The 16,165-nt window shown below is 45.9% G+C and overlaps 1 protein-coding gene across 1 annotated transcript in view; it reads left to right on the top strand.

Moving 5' to 3' along the window:
• The first annotated feature begins 327 nt into the window (after positions 1-327).
• LOC147633055 (cytochrome b-c1 complex subunit Rieske-4, mitochondrial-like) overlaps positions 328-16,165 on the top strand; it is a 42,892-nt gene continuing 27,054 nt past the window's right edge. The window contains exon 1 of the mRNA XM_086806052.1: positions 328-462. The gene's annotated coding sequence lies outside the window, so the exon portion shown is untranslated. The remainder of the gene's footprint in view (positions 463-16,165) is intronic.

Genomic DNA, 16,165 nt, shown 5'->3' with positions numbered 1-16,165 from the left:
TTTAGAGAAGATTAGAGGAGATGCTAGAGAGATGGTTGGGGCGTAATAGAATAGACTGTATAGATACGGGTAATAGAATAGACTGTATAGATAGGGGGATAGACACGTGAGATGCTAGAGAGATGGTTGGGGCGTAATAGAATAGACTGTATAGATACGGGTAATAGAATAGACTGTATAGATACGGGGATAGACACGTGAGATGTGATTACTAATGCACAGGGCCAAGTGTGAAACCCGAAGCGTCCTTTCATGTGAAGAGTTTGAACTTTGAAGCCCCACACTTTGTTCCAGCCCTTTGCTGATTTCTGCATCCCGCAGGTGTGCCTTTCGCCCTTACTGTCCCTTGTGCTTTTCACTGTAAAGTATTTATTGGTGTTCTTTGGACCCTCCCCTGCGCAGAAACTTGGAAGTGGCCTTGCTCGCTACACAGAGATTTGTTGTGGTTGCGTCTTCACTCAGGTTGGACCTCATTTTCCTTTTCTTTCTTTTTGATGTTCTCAGAATCAGGGTTTTCTAAACCTTAGGGTTTTCGTGGAAGTAGCGGCTTGAATTCAGAGTTTAACCCTGCTTCAATCTGCGTGGTGTTGCATCTTGTGCTAAAGTATGCATCCGCGTCAATTCACAAAACATTCCCTGTCTGTGCTTATAAAAATGTTTTATGGCTTTGTTAATTTCTTAACCGTACATTATCAGGTCATGCATTTGATCCCTTTTTGGATTGGACTCATCTTTGCAAAAGTACTTCATGTGCTTCGCTATGTGTAATACATACCTGTTGACCTCCCTTTCTTCGAAATTCTGCTCGTTGAGCACATACTAACATGCCAATTCATCCTCATTCGATCTATAAATCTGATGTCTTGCTTATACGTTTTCCTTTCATATAGCATCTACCATTATGTAGAGTACAACCTACTAAGTCTGTTTTAGCCAACAGCTATTAGATATGCTCGAAGGGGTTCCTTTTAGTCACGGATCTTTTCCTTCTGCTTTTTCTAATTCATACGAGAGTCTGTGCAAAAAGTTTGGACCTTTTCCTTTCGCTTTCTCATTGAGTATTGCATGGTGCAAGATGAAATGTGAGGAGAGGGGGTCCCCAAGGATTCCATCTCAAGCCTTGTGAACTCCGTATTTTTTGACAATATTGCCACTCTCTATTTGGGGCGATCGAGGTTGTTTATGGACTCATATTTTGGAAGCAACTAAATGTCTTGCGTGTAATTGCATTGATGGCAATACTGTTTTAGCTCTGTAGATGCCCCTCTTTATACGATCCTTTTGTAATTGCAAGGTTTTGGTACCCGGAAAGCGGATTGGTCTTCTCGCCCGGAGGTGTTACAATTCGTGGTCACAAAGTGGCCACAATACCAATAGGGGCTTGTGGGGATCTGAACTTGTTAACCTCCCCTTCTTAAGTCACAAGTCCTCATTGTTGGGCCACCCATTGGTGGAGTTCTTTCTTTTTGGTGCAGATGGGCTTTACAAAGTACTCAAAGTTATGGCAATGCATCTTGTCTCTTGGTAGACTCTTTTGATTTCCAAGGCTCACTATTGGTGGGACTCTTCGGCCTAACCTACCATGTGTTACTAAGATGAAATATGTTGGCCTAGACTCCTATTTATAGTTTCTAATGTTGATGAGTTATCTACCAACTTTACCCACCCTAATAATGATGTCCAACTAAGTGTGTTCACACAAAAACTTAATAACTGTCATGTGCATTTCGCACTTCGATGCCACATGGACATATTTGTACAGCAGATCTGGAGTGGTAGCTGGTCCCTTGTGAGCCCTAGTTCGGGATGAGTAAGCTAGGGCTCCACTCTAAGTGTCCAAGGTCAGGTGTACAAGTCCCGTACATGGTCTTGGTCAGGTGTGCATGTCTTGCACATGGAGCAGTACGGACTTGCACATGGAGCAGTGCTAGTCCGTACTGTGAGTCACTCTAGAATGATGATATGGTGTTCCGGGCATTGATAGGCTTGCAGCCAGATGCAAGAGCACCTAGGGAGCATATAGATGCATGAAGTGCAGGGACATGGCTTTACCCATGCTGCCCTACACTTGGGCCACTTTGGGGCAGCCCATGGGCCATGGCTTTGGCCCACACAAAGCCCCACAGCATAGTCCGGCCAGCCCTTGGAGGGCATGGGCCACAGTCGACCAGCCTCTAGGAGGCATGGGCCACAGTCAGCCAGCTTCTGGGCAGCGAGACACTGGCCAACAAATTATGATTGCCACGTGTGAAAAGGCGCTAGCTTTTATGCATTATTTCAGGTCGTGGGACAAAAGCAATCAGGCTGACAAGCTTTTAAGCCTACGGACGAGTAGCTTTTTGTTCTATAAAAGCGTCTTGTCAAAGGTCAAACCATCTCATTATTCACAAGTGCTGAAGAACTCCAAGGGCCAAGACAGCTAGAGGGAGCCTAAAGCAAGGTGAACTTGAAAGTTAGAATTAGGCCATCTTCAGGCTGCAGATTTAGAGATGTCAATCGTTTTCAGCATTCAATAAAGCAAATACACCAGTCCTTGGTGGGGGCCCTTGAGAGGATATTTGGGAGTCGGGACCCAATTGGGTGTACTTGTCTTGGTTCGTCGAGCTCACTAGAGAGGCAGTGCTCATAGATACAGTTCCAGGAGCCGAGGACAAAACTATGGCTATTTGACACGCTAGTCACACCTACACTATTGTATGGAGGTCCCATCTGGGGCCAACCACTGAGACAGATATGGAGGATGCATGTGATGGATGGAAGGCGATGGAGAGGCCCTTGATGAGGATGATCTCGCGCATGATTAGGAGTAAGCCATCAGTGCTGCACGAGATTGTGGAAGCTGAGATGGGGGTTGCATTGATAGTGACAGAGGCTCTACTCTCGCCAGTGACATATTGGCACATGTTATGGGAACTCCCACAAGACAAATACCCCCGGCTTGCCATGGAGTCCTCCAGATTGTTGGCACTAGATGGAGACACACAATGTTGGTATGTGCAGGTGAGCACTTGGTTCAGTATACATGGCATACAAATGAAAGCATCCCTCTTTTCAGAGGCACCCTCCTTTGATCTCAGTCACACAGAGCTGAACATGGTCATTAGGAAGGACATTGTTAGATTGGATACCCAGAGGACCTGGTGCTCACCCATTCACCCCTTGGGGATGAAGATTGCCTTCTACAGAGATCATTTTCTTCACTTGGCAGAGGATAGTGTTAGACATTATCCCCTACTTGCTGGCTTCCTATTTGGTGTCCTATTTTAGCCTCTAGGGCTGACCATGTTAGTCAGAGGGGCTGGTCACCCTTCACTCATATTTTACCCATATTTATTCCCCATTTATTGTCTTGGGTATTTTTCCCAGTCGTGGAGGTCTTTTGCTCCAGTCGGCTGCCTACATGTAGTAGTATATATGTTAGCGTATGCATCCCCAGATTTTGCTCTTTTATGGTGCCCATTTGGTCCCTTTTGCATGGCCCTTGCTTGTGGGCTGGCCACCCCTTTTTCTACTATTTTTCTGGGATTTTTCCCAGCCTTTCTGGCATTTACCAGTCGGCCATGTCCAGTAGCTCCAGTCAGCCTCTTTTGCAGCTCCAGTTGGCCAGCATTCCCTTACTATAAACAGTGGGTGCTGGCCTCTCTTTTCTCATTCTACATATTTTGCTCCCTCACTTGTGAGACTATCTGTGTCTCTTGCTTGGGACTGTTTTGCTTCAGTATATTCAGCATAGTTCTCTCCATATCTCTCTCTCTCTCTTGCACTCTCTGTTCAGCACATTCTAGTGCCACTTTGCTTCCGCTCTGTGCACTCTTTCATGGGATCATCGCTCCCGGTTTAGCAACCTCTTTGCTGCCCCAGATTCAGCCCTGTTTTCAGCACCTTATCCTCTGCGTTTTTCCCCCAGATCCACAGCCCTTGCTGCTGTGTTTTCTGGACAGCAACGTCTGGTCACTTCTCCTCCAGTTTTGGCTTCTCCAACTGCAGCCATCTGGCGTTTTCTGATCAGCGTTTTTCCCACTTGGAGATTGAACATAGGCGGCCTGTTAGTCCCATAGGCAAGACACGGCACAAATACTGGCTCTTCCATGGCGTGACAATCCCATGGATAGAACACAGTCCAGGTCATACACGGGTGGCACCAGTCTGGCTCCCGTCCATACGACACCGTCCTGCTAACACGGGTGCCACCAGTCTGGCTCCCGTCCATGTTATGCAAAAATATTGGCCCCTTCACATGAGACACTGGTCTGGCCTCAAGTGAACGAGACACAAATCTGGAGATGGAGCAAATGGTCGACCAATTGGTGACACCTGGTTGGTATTGTCAGACAGTTCGTGATTCTGGGTTATGTGAGCTTCCTTCTACTCCTCCGCCTGGTTCTCTTCGGCGTTCTTCCAGAGTTACAGGGAAACAAATTCATGAGGGCAACATGTTTGTTAATTATGCTCTTATGTCTACAATCATTAATGGTCCTTTTGATCCCACTTCTGTAGACGAGGCTCTTTAACATGAGCCTTGGCGTCGTGCTATGCAGACAGAGCTGGATGCTATCGAATGGAATGGCACTTGGATTTTGGTGCCTCGGCCTCTGCAGCGTAAGGTGATTGGTGTGCGTTGGATTTTCAAATCAAAGTTCCGAGCTGATGGCAGCTTGGACAAGCACAAGGCGAGGTTGGTTGCCAAGGGTTATGCTCAGCGCCCTAGTGTCGACTTCGATGAGACTTTCGCTCCGATGGCCCGAATGACTACCATTCACACCGTTCTTGCACTTGCAGGACATCATAGATAGCCCGTTTTCCAGATGGACGTCAAGTCGGCTTTCCTGAATGGAGAGCTTACACAAGTCGATCAGCCGCCAGGATTTGTTGTTCCGGGCAAACAGGATCATGTGTACCGGCTCAAGAAGGCTTTATATGGTCTAAAACAAGCTCTGCTGGCTTGGTATACCAGCGGATTGATGAGTTCTTTCAGAAGCTCGGCCTGTGCCGTTCTCACACAGATTCGAACCTTTATATCCTCCTTGAGAGGGGGTTGATTGTTATCATTGTGGTCTATGTTGATGACCTCATCTTTACAGGTTCTTATCCTGTGCGAATCCGTTCTGTTATGGATGCTTTGGAGACAGAGTTTGAACTTTGAGATAACGGATCTTGGTCTCTTGCATTATTTTCTTGGCTTTGAGATTTGGTAGACCTTGAAGGGCATTTTCTTCTCTCAGCAGAAGTACACTCCAGAGATTCTCGATAGATTTCAGATGACTGGGTGCAAACCAGTATCTTCTCCTATGGATATTGGTGAGAAGCTTTCTTCACTTGATGCTTCTCCAGGGACTGATCAGGGACATTATTGGGTTCTCGTTGGTTGTTTGGTATGGTTGACCTACTCCCGATTGGACATATGCTTCGTAGTCAGTTTTTTGAGTTCCTTCTCATCCAAACCCCGTCAGCAGCATTGGCAGTGTGCTCTTAGAGTTCTTCGGTACTTGCGTGGCACTCTGGATTTTGGCATCTTTTATGGCCAAGGACGCCCTCTTGTTGGATGGTCTGACTCAGACTGGGCTGGAGATCCAGATACACGGCGTTCGACCACTGGTTGTGTTTTCACTTGGGTTTGGAGCCATTTCTTGGAGCAATAAAAAGCAGCCTATTGTGGCGCTTTCCTCTACTGAGGCGGAGTACCGTGCAGTTTGTTATGCTGCATGTGAGGCGATATGGTTGCGGAGATTATTGGAGGAGCTCAGCTGTCCTCCTACCGGATCTACTCTTCTTTGGTGTGACAATCAGAGTTGCATCGCCATTGCCAAGAACCTTGTGTTTCATGCTCGTACGAAACACATTGAGATTCAGTATCACTATGTTCGTGAACGGGTTCTTGTTGGAGATTTGCGTTTGGAGTATTGTCCTTCCGTGGAGAATGCTGTAGATTTGTTCACCAAGCCGGTTTCTCAGGCTTCCTTGGCTCCTCATCGTCGGATTCTCGGAGTTTGTTCAGCATCTGGTGCTGAGAGGGGGTGTTAGCATATTCATCCCCACATTCTGCTCTTTTATGGTGCCCATTTGGTCCCTTTTGCATGGCCCTTGCTTGTGGGCTGGCCACCCCTTTTTCTTCTATTTTTCTGGGATTTTTCCCAGCCTTTCTGGCATTTACCAGTCAGCCATGTCGAGTAGCTCCAGTCGGCTTGTTTTGCAGCTCCAGTCGGCCAGCATTCCCTTACTATAAATAGTGGGTGCTGGCCTCTCTTTTCTCATTCAGTCTTGTATATATTTTGCTCCCTCACTTATGAGACTATCTGTGTCTCTTGCTTGGGACTGTTTTGCTTCAGTATATTTAGCATAGTTCTCTCCATATCTCTCTCTCTCTCTTGCACTCTCTGTTCAGCACATTCTAGTGCCACTTTGCTTCTCGCTCTGTGCAATATATAGCTGGCATGCCTCCCTCACATATTCATTGCTTGCCTAGCTTGTCTAGCTGCAGTCCCTCAATTACGAGGTTCTCCCCTCTTGCTCGGGACATGTATTCCTTTGGTGATGATATTGAGAGCATGTTCTCACCTGTGTTTCCTCTCCATCTCTCTCTCTCACTCTCTCTCCAGTGTTTTTGCTTTCCCTTCTTCCGCTGCACATTCTATCATGGTATCAGAGCGCCGGCGATTTTCAATGTTGGATGCTCTCTCCACTACCTCTTCATATCTGTGTTTTTCTGCCCATGGACAGATCTGTGTTTTTTGTGTTCATGCGTTGAAACTTGCGTTTCTTCAAGGGCTGATTGATACCCATTCAGTGGGTTGCAGTTTCCTCTCCCTAGGGCGTCAGTTTGCAGCTTCTTGGCAGCCTGACAAGGGTGTTTTTTTGGATAGCATACCTGTCCTTCTTGGTGGCACCTTCCAGGGGTTCTCAGGCGTTTTTTTTCAAGACTGGACAGCAACATAGCTGTCCCAAACAGGCTGCGTTTTTGGCATGTTTGGGCTTGCTTTCCGAGCCCTGATCTTGGAGCTCTCTGGGCTCCCTTTTGCCTATCCTTTCTGGTTATCTTGTGCCATCCCTCCCACCCCCTGATTGTTCTCTGCAGCAGTTCTCAGTGTTTCCATATTCAGCCCGTTCTGCAGCCCCTTATACCTTTGCGTTTTCAGATTTGTTGCCATGGTTGCTGTGTTTTTCTGAACCGATCTTGCTGGTAGCTCTACCTTCACGTGGGCTTCATCTATTGGACCCGAAGGTACCTTCTCTTCAGTGTTTTTCCTCATAGGAGGTGTGGACACTGGTTGGCTTGAATTTTCAGGTTTGTAGCCCTTGTTTGGCTGCGTTTTCTTCTCCAGTGGACACAGATCACTTGCAGAGGGGGTTTCTTGATTGGATTGTGGCTTTGGAGGCAGTTTGCTACTTGAGGAGGATTCCGAATTTCTGATTTCAGTCAGCGTTTTGCTGATTTTGGAGCATCTATACCTGTGTTTTGTTCCTGGCCTACACGGTTTCCCGGTTTCTACATGTTCCTTGCCATCTGTTGGCGGTGGAGTGCTATTTTCTGCTGGATAGCAGTGTTTTGGTTGCGTTTTGCTTCCCATAGGAGTTTTCTACATTCAGAGGGGGCCTTTCTCCAGCTACTTCACTTGAGGATCAGATTCAAGAGTTGTGTTGTATCTGTGGAGACTTTCTTCTTTGACAGGAATTTACTGATTTTGGAGGAGAGCAGTGATCTTTTTAGAGATCTTGAGCAGAGTTTATTTTGTCCGAGCTTGTGTTCTTTGCAGTGTTTGCAGAACAAGGAGGGTGTTTTGCCATTTGCGGTGTGATCCTTTCACATGGATCCTTTATTTGTTGCTGATTCTTGGGATCTGGTTCTACTTCTGGAACAATCTTCTGCTATCTGTGATGCTTTTGAGGACTTTGTTACCACTGTAGTTTATATTCCTGCTTCCCTTCCTCGTTGTGATTAGTCTATCTTTGCATCTCTTTGTGATTCTTCTGAGGATGTCCCTCCCCCTGCTAGTTCTGCAGGCCTGTTGTTTTGGAGGATGGTTTTTTGGACCCAGTGGGATGCTTTGGATTTGTGGTTGCTAACCGTGCCTGGGGCACAGTGGTACTTCCAGAGTTTTTTGGGCTTATATCAGGCCGACGATATCTTTTTCAGAGGGGGATGTGGAGTCCTTTCATCTTGCGATGCCCACCTCAGTGGTGTGTACTTATGTACAGCATTGGGCAACTCATGTTATGGAGTTTGAGCAGATAGACCCCATGTTTTCTACAGAGTCTTTACATCTTGCGATGCCAACCTTTTCAGAGGAAGCTTTTATACAGCATTTGGCTACTCTTGGTACAGAGTTGGAGCAGATTGACTCTATTTTTGAGGGTTCCAGTGAGGAGCAGTTTGCTTCTCCCGATTATATACAGGATCTTGAGGTTTTTCATACCTTCTCCAAGCTGGATACACGACATTCGACTTCGGGGAGTGTTCTTACACTTGGGTTTGGAACCATTATTTGGAGCAGCACGTCGCAGCCTATATGGTTGTTTTCTTCCAGAGGAGCGGTGTACCTGGCAGCTGCTTGTGTTGCTTTTGTAGCTGAGTTGCTGAGGAGATTGCTTGTGGAGCTTTCTTGGTACCTGTTTCTGCAGTCTTTCATCTTTGATCGAGGACGGCGTCTCTGGCTTCCATCCATTATTCTTTATAAGTTTATCTATTTGAGGGATCTCATTGTAAATTAAACACAAGATACTAGGCTATGGTGGGAGGTAAGTACAAGATGAAACCGATCCTGTCAAGTGGGAAGACTCTGTTGGACACCCACACGCTTAATAGCACAACTTTAAAACCACAATTTGAAATGGACAACTTAATTCAACTTGAAATTGAAATGAAAATGAAATGGAAAGATGGACACCAGCATTGGGGCCTTAACGGGCCGACCCCCCCCCCCCCCTCAATATATGATATATTTATTGGGAGTATTTAACAAATACAATGCTCCATGGGTTCCAAGAACTAGATGATGTCCATGTACATATGAAAACAGTACCAAACAAATATGCTTGAAGTCGACGTTCGAAGTAGATACTCGAAGCAGAACGACCACTAGCGTGGTCCAATCTCTATGGTCCTGTGCTTTCACTGGACTCCGCGGAGAGCGCCTCACTGGTGTTCCGAGACCACGCACAAACAGGTGCTCTCGTACTAACGCCTGGCTCTCCCGATCTCAGCACCTTTGGACCGAGGTTCTCCAATAAAGCTTGGACTACCCGGCACCGAACGGGTGTTGGCCGTATAGGGAGTCGGGAATCCCTTATCAGATTTAACACAAAGTACTTTATTTAAATCTGAAAATTCACTTACTTGTGGTTGGCAGATAGAAGACCAGTACCCGTGGTATTTGTGTAGACGAAGCAGCCACCTTGCTGAGATGGCACAGTCGCCTCGTGGTGAACTTGGTGCATACACCAAGTTAAGTATAACCGCAAAGTCCTCAGCCACCTGCTGTGGAAGAAGGAATACCCACTTGCAAGAGAGGAGAGGCTTGGCTGCAGCGTGGAAAGAAGATGGCGTGGAGGAGCAGCCGGCGGTATCCTTCTGTTGATGGTGGCTGCTGTGCAGAGGAGGAGGAGGAGGAAGCGTGCAGAACCCACTTGTAATGGACGCCTGCAGAGGAAAGGGCAGCCGCCTGTAGGAGCAGCATGCTGAGGTTCTTGCAGGTTTGCTGCCACCTGTAGGAGCAGCACGCTGAGGTTCTTGCAGGCTTGCTGCCGCCTGTAGGAGCAGCCGCCAGAGGCTGTACGTTGAGGTTTTGCAAGTTTGCTGCCACCTGTAGGAGCAGAGATCAAAGCCCGTTGAAAGAGGGTACACAGCAGCCTGCGCAGCCACCTATAACCTGTGGGGTTGCCAGCAACGAAGGAGAAAGAAGCGCCAATCAAGAGCATGCGCCGGCAGAGTACAGCCGCCTTTGGATTTTTTTGCTTCCCGTTAGCAAGTGATTGAGCGCAGGGTGATGGAGGCGCACAAAAACTCCTGTCTCCCCAAGGTGGTCGCCGTTTTCTTTTATTAAGGTTTGGAGAGGGAGTTTAACACTTTGATTTGGCTAGCCCCCACGATTTGCATGTGGGTGGCTAGTTCTAAAGTGGGTTGGGTAGGTGCCCATGCACCCACCCCCACACACACTTAAGTGGGGCTCCCCACCTTGGCCCCTAAGTGGGTGCCCACTTTTAAGTGTGAACATTAAACCTTATAAAACAAAGGGTTAGAATATGAAACATTAAAACAACATGTGCTATATACTCACCACCTGTTCACATGCACCAAAACTTGTCAGAATACAGAGCAGACTTCACGACTCACTGGCAGGCGTCCCCGCTCAGTAAGTAAACACGTCAAGCAGGCAAACACAAAAATACATGTCATGCGAAAACAGTTTCAAACATGCAAAATATGTGTGCATGTGCAAATAGTAACATGGACATATCTCCCGTTCATGGAACAAGTACAAAATATCTGTCGGCACAAAACTGGCACGACATAAAAACATAAAAACCTGGTCTTCCTACGGAGTGACAGTCCCATAGGTAAGACACAGTTCCAGGCACGAGTTTCCCTATGGTGTGACAGTCCCATAGGCAAAACACGGCACGAATACTGGCTCTTCCATGGCGTGACAATCCCATGGGTCGAACACAGTCCAAGTCATACACGGGTGGCACCAGTCTGGCTCCCGTCCATACGACACCATCCTGCTAACACACGGGTGGCACCAGTCTGGCTCCCGTCCATGTCAGCAAAATACTGGCCTCTTCACATGAGACACCGGCCTGGCCTCAAGTGAACGAGATGCAAAAACTAGAGATGGACCAAATGGTCGGCCAATTGGTGACATCCCCCCGGGCTTCTAAAGAGTCGACCTCAACTGAAAAGCCTCAAGATATGCCTGCAACAATTGTGGATAATCAACAAAATAGTCCTCATTTACCCACTTGGCATCAATAGGCAAATAATTCTTAAACTTCAGAAGGTATCTCCTGGAAAGCTTTCCTGCAGGTAGCTTTCTTTCCTTGTGAAAAACAATCTGTTCTGGCTGGAGGATCTCCTCAAGCTCTTCAATCTCTGGCGGATCTTCTGTGACAGGCTCATCAGGATTTGGCCCCACATATTTCCGAAATAGACTCACATGAAAAGCATTGTGAATCTTCCAATGACTAGGTAAAGCAAGCCTGTATGACACTTCATTGATCTTGTGAATCACCTTGAAGGGTCCATAATAGCGAGGAGAAAGCTTAGGATATGATCCTTCTCGTCCTGGCCTCTTCCGAAGCCTAGCCTTCTCAAATTTCAGCAAAACCCAATCACCTTCTTTGGCTTCCATGTCCCTTCTGTGCTTGTCAGGCAGGCATTTTATGCTTATCTTGAGATCTTGCAATGGCTGTCCGGACCTGACCGAAGGCAACATCTAAGTCACGAACATATTCATCAGCTGCAAAAATCTCATCCTTGGTACGAAGGATGGGTGACAATACCACTCTGCCATAGATAATCTCAAACGGAGCCTTTCCCGTGGAAGCATGGATCGTATTGTTGCAGGCAAACTCAACAAGTGGAAGATACTTCTCCCATGCAGTCTTTTGATCTGCCACATAACATTTCAACAAATCCAACACGGCTGAATTTGCAGCTTCACTTTGGCCATCCGTTTGGGGATGATAAGCTGATGAAAACTCAAGCTTAGTACCCATATTATCAAATAAAGCCCTCCAAAAGAGGCTTGTAGTCCTGGGATCTCTATCCCCAACAATGGATTTAGGCATACCATGATGCTTGAAAATATTAGCAAGAAAAAGCTTTACCATATGATCAGCTTTACCATATGATCAGCTTTAATGGTTTTCTTGATGGGCAAGAAATGAGCTTGCTTGCTAAACCTGTCCACAATAGTCCAAATAGCATCATTCCCATGCTGGGATCTAGGCAAGTCCATAATAAAATCCATAGTAATGCTTTCCCAAGGTTGTGAGGGAATAGGCAATGGCTGAAGCAAACCTGGATGTTTTTCCCTATCAAATTTCACCTTTTGGCAAGTGATACATGCACGTACATAAGCCTCAATGTCTTTACGCATGCTTGGCCAAAAGAAATACCTCTGAATCATGCGTGTAGTAGGCATAATACCTCTATGACCAGCATAAGGTGGAGCGTGACATTCGTCCATAACCTTTGGACGCAAATCCTTCACCACACATAGGCAATTATCCTTCATGAGATAACCCTCGTTGATAACATAAGAGGCATGTGAATGACCAGCCATCAAATCAGTCCATATATGGTAAAAATTAGCATCCAAATGATACAAATCTCGCATAGCAGATAAATCTCCATGAGAGGCCACTGAGACTGCAGCAACATAAGGCCTCCTGGATAGTGCATCGGCCACTACATTTTTCTTTCCTGGAGTATGCACAATCTGAAAATGAAACATGGAAAGAAAGTTTGCCATTCTCATCTGCTTCTCTGAAAGCTTTGTTTGAGATAGAAAGTATCTCAAGCTTTGATGATCTGTCTTGACTACAAATTCAGCCCCAAGAAGGTAATGTTTCCAAATCTTTAAGGCGTGAATTACAGCCAAGAGCTCTTTCTCATAGATATCCATATGAAGCTCAACATCATGTAAACGACGGCTCTTGTATGCAACTGCATGCCCTTCTTGATGTAGGACAGCTCCAATACAATCACCACAAGCATCACACTCAACCACGAATGACTTGTGCAAGTCAAGAACAATCAATACTGGACCACATATAATAGCATGCTTGAGCTGCAAGAAAGCATCCTGTTCCTTTGAAGTCCATTTGAAAGCAGTTTTCTTCTTCGTGAGACCATGCAGAGGAGTGGCAATCATAGCAAAATGCCTTATGAAACGCCTGTAATACGAACATAATCCCAAAAAACTACGTACTTGATGTACGTTTTGCAATTCGGGCCAATTCCGAATGGTCTCTATCTTCGTAGGATCCATTGTAACTCCATCTTTGGATACAATATGACCCAAATAATGAATCTCTGAGAGGAAAAACTCACTTTTCTTGGCATTTACGAAAAGTTTGTGCTTCCGCAACTCTTCGAACACTGTGACCAAATGAGTTCTGTGTTCCTGGTCATTCTTGGAGAAAACCAAGATATCATCAAAGAAGACTCCTGTGAACTTGCGATGGGGTCGGAATATCCTATCCATCATTCGATTAAAAGTAGCAGGAGCATTGGTGAGACCAAAAGGCATTACCAAGAATTCATATAATCCGAAGGCTGTCTTGAATTCAGTTTTATAGACATCTTGTGGCACCACTCGGATCTGGTGATAACCACTCTTCAAATCAAGTCTGCTAAAGCAAGCTGAGCCATCAAGCTTATCCAAGATATCATCAATTCGCGGAATTGGGAATTTGTTCTTTATGGTAAGCTTGTTCAAAGCTCTATAGTCTACACACATACGGAATGATCCGTCCTTTTGAACAAGAAGCACAGGAGAGCAGTAAGGTGAGGAACTGGACTGAACCAAACCTTTCTCTAAAAGCTCGTTTACCTGCTTCATGATTTCTTCTTGTTGTGTAGCACTCACTCGGTATGCGGATTTGTTAGGTGGAGAACTACCTGGCACAAGATCTATACGGTGATCTTTGGGCCTCTGGGGAGGTAATTCACCTGGCAACGAGTCAGCAAAACAGTCGTTGAATGCATTAAGAAAATTCAGCCTATCATTAGACATAGCATCCACATTTTGATGATTTGGCACAAGGCTATCACGAACAAAAACCAAGTACGCTGAAAGACTCTTTTTCAGTGCTTTATTAATTTAGATGTGTGATACAAGTGGGATGGAATCCCCTTCTTTGCTAGCATCAATAAAATGCATGCGGCCTTTATGCATAAAAGAAATCATATTAGACTTGTAGTCTTTGCGGGGCTCAAGCCTATGGTGCCATGGCTTGCCCAACAATACATCACATCCATTCAGTGGAGCAACTAGGAAATGCTCATTATCAAGGTAGCCCTGGATATGGATGCGCAACTTCCCTATCAATGGGGTAACCTGCACCTCTTTACCAATAAATGCAGCTTCGGCTTCAATCTGAGGTCCCATGTTCTCAACCTCAATACCCAATGCAGCTGCCGTTTGCATAGAGATGAAGTTGTCAGTTGCACAGTCATCAAACATGAATAGTGCGGGCTGATCCTTGATTTGCCTCCAAGCCTTGCAAACCATTCGCTCTTTTGCATCATGACGTGTATTTCCTTGGACATCAGGAACTGCATGTACGTTAGCCTTGGTGTGCTTTTCCTCGTGCTTTGGTTTGCGATCTGGGCATTGTCGAAACATGTGGTCTTTGCTACCACAAGAAAAGCATTTTCCATTCTTGGCATATTGCTCTCTTTGCTCCGGAGTTAAGCCAAATTTGTTCTTTCTTGGGCCCTGATCTTTAGATGTGTTATTTTCAGCTTTACCACCCTTGTAGGTGTCCCGGAAGTTCTTTTTAGGTGGCTGTCCACCCTTTTGCTGATTTGGGACAGCCTTGTCTTTCCCGTTTGAACCTCCTTGATCCTGTCTAATCTTGAGCACCAATTGCTCTGTAGCAAGAGCAGAAGCTGTGAGTTGTTGCAAAGTATGTTTCGGGTGCAATTCAATGCCCGATCGATATGCTGGTTGCAGTCCAGAACGAAACTTCCTCTTTCTTTCATCCTCAGTGATTTGCATAAAGGGAGTCACTTCCAGCAACACTTTCCAGAATTTGTTAACATACTGTTGCACGCTTTCATTGTCTCTTTGTTCCAGCCTGTCCCACTTTTGAGTGAGAGTTTGCTCCGCATTTGGTGGCAAAAACTGAGCATAGAATCTATCCTTGAATTCCTTCCAAGTGGAGATGGGATCCTTGGTGATCTTTTCAGTGATCCACCAATGAGCAGCAGTCCCTTTCAAAAACATGCTAGCATGGCGTACCTTTGACTTTTCAGTAAAGTCCTCATCGCTAAAAGCAATGTCGAACTGTGCCACAAATGCTAACACCTTAGAAGCATCATGTTCACCATGGAAACATCAAATTTAACAGATTTGTCACCTGCTTTGAATTCCTTGAGCTACCTCGCATGAGGCTCATGGTCTTCTCTTTTTCTTTTCCCCTTATCCAACGGGGTAGCCCTATTTGCATGGGCTTCATGGGCCGTCATAGAAGTTTCATGAGGCACGATGGCATGTGCTCCACGAACTCGAAACTCAGATGAATGTGACTTACTTGCATATGGCAATGTCTCTCCATGAGACAACTCAGGAGGCAAATTTTTTCTGGAAGCAGACCTGTCACCCTTACCATGAGATACATGTCTTGCATGCATGTGACTTTCATGCCCTCCATGAGCACTGGCATACATATATCTGTCAGGCTTAGTGCCTTGTGGAGAAGATGCATGTCGAGAGGTGACTGTCACCTCTTCCTTTTGCATAAAAGATTTCAGCCTTTGAGATGCGGGATCTCCATGCTTCAAACGAGGTGGATTTCTGAATTTCAGCTCTCCGTCATCCCCCTCTTTGATATCACCTTTGCGGAGAAGGTAGGCAAGTGCCAACTCCCTTGGTTTCTTGCCCACTTCCCGTGCCATGGACTCGAAAGTTACATCTACCATTGCATCAGCCTTCCTGGCTTCAATAGCACTTTGCACGTGGGGATCTTCATGCAAAAACTTTAACTCTTGCTCTTGAGCCTCCAAAAGTTTTCTCATATGTTCCATTTCAGCCCTCATAGCATCAGGCTCTTGTTCAAGCATAACTGTCTTTCCTGGAGGCAGTTGACCCTTTGATTCACTATCATTAACCCTTTCAAGGGGCTTGTGTCTTCCTTGCAGGGCATCAGACCCACGAGAGGCACTAGATGGACCCCTCGAATTTGGCACTTCCAAAGGGTTACCTTGGCTGTCCATTGTGTTTTAAGTTTGCTAAAAGCGGGATGCCCAGTACACAGGTTCGTTTCCCCACTAGAAAGAGGGAAACAACCGTGCTCTGATACCAATGAAACCGATCCTGTCAAGTGGGAAGACTCCGTTGGACACCCACACGCTTAATAGCACAACTTTAAAACCACAATTTGAAATGGACAACTTAATTCAACTTGAAATTGAAATGAAAATGAAATGGAAAGATGGACA

This window comes from Cibotium barometz, chromosome 12 (assembly GCF_041138505.1).
Source record: "Cibotium barometz isolate CiBa-2024 chromosome 12, ASM4113850v1, whole genome shotgun sequence".
Classification (NCBI taxonomy): Eukaryota; Viridiplantae; Streptophyta; class Polypodiopsida; order Cyatheales; family Cibotiaceae; genus Cibotium; species Cibotium barometz.
The sequence above is the reverse complement of the archived record's forward strand: the minus strand, read 5'-3'. Positions and strand labels throughout refer to the sequence as shown.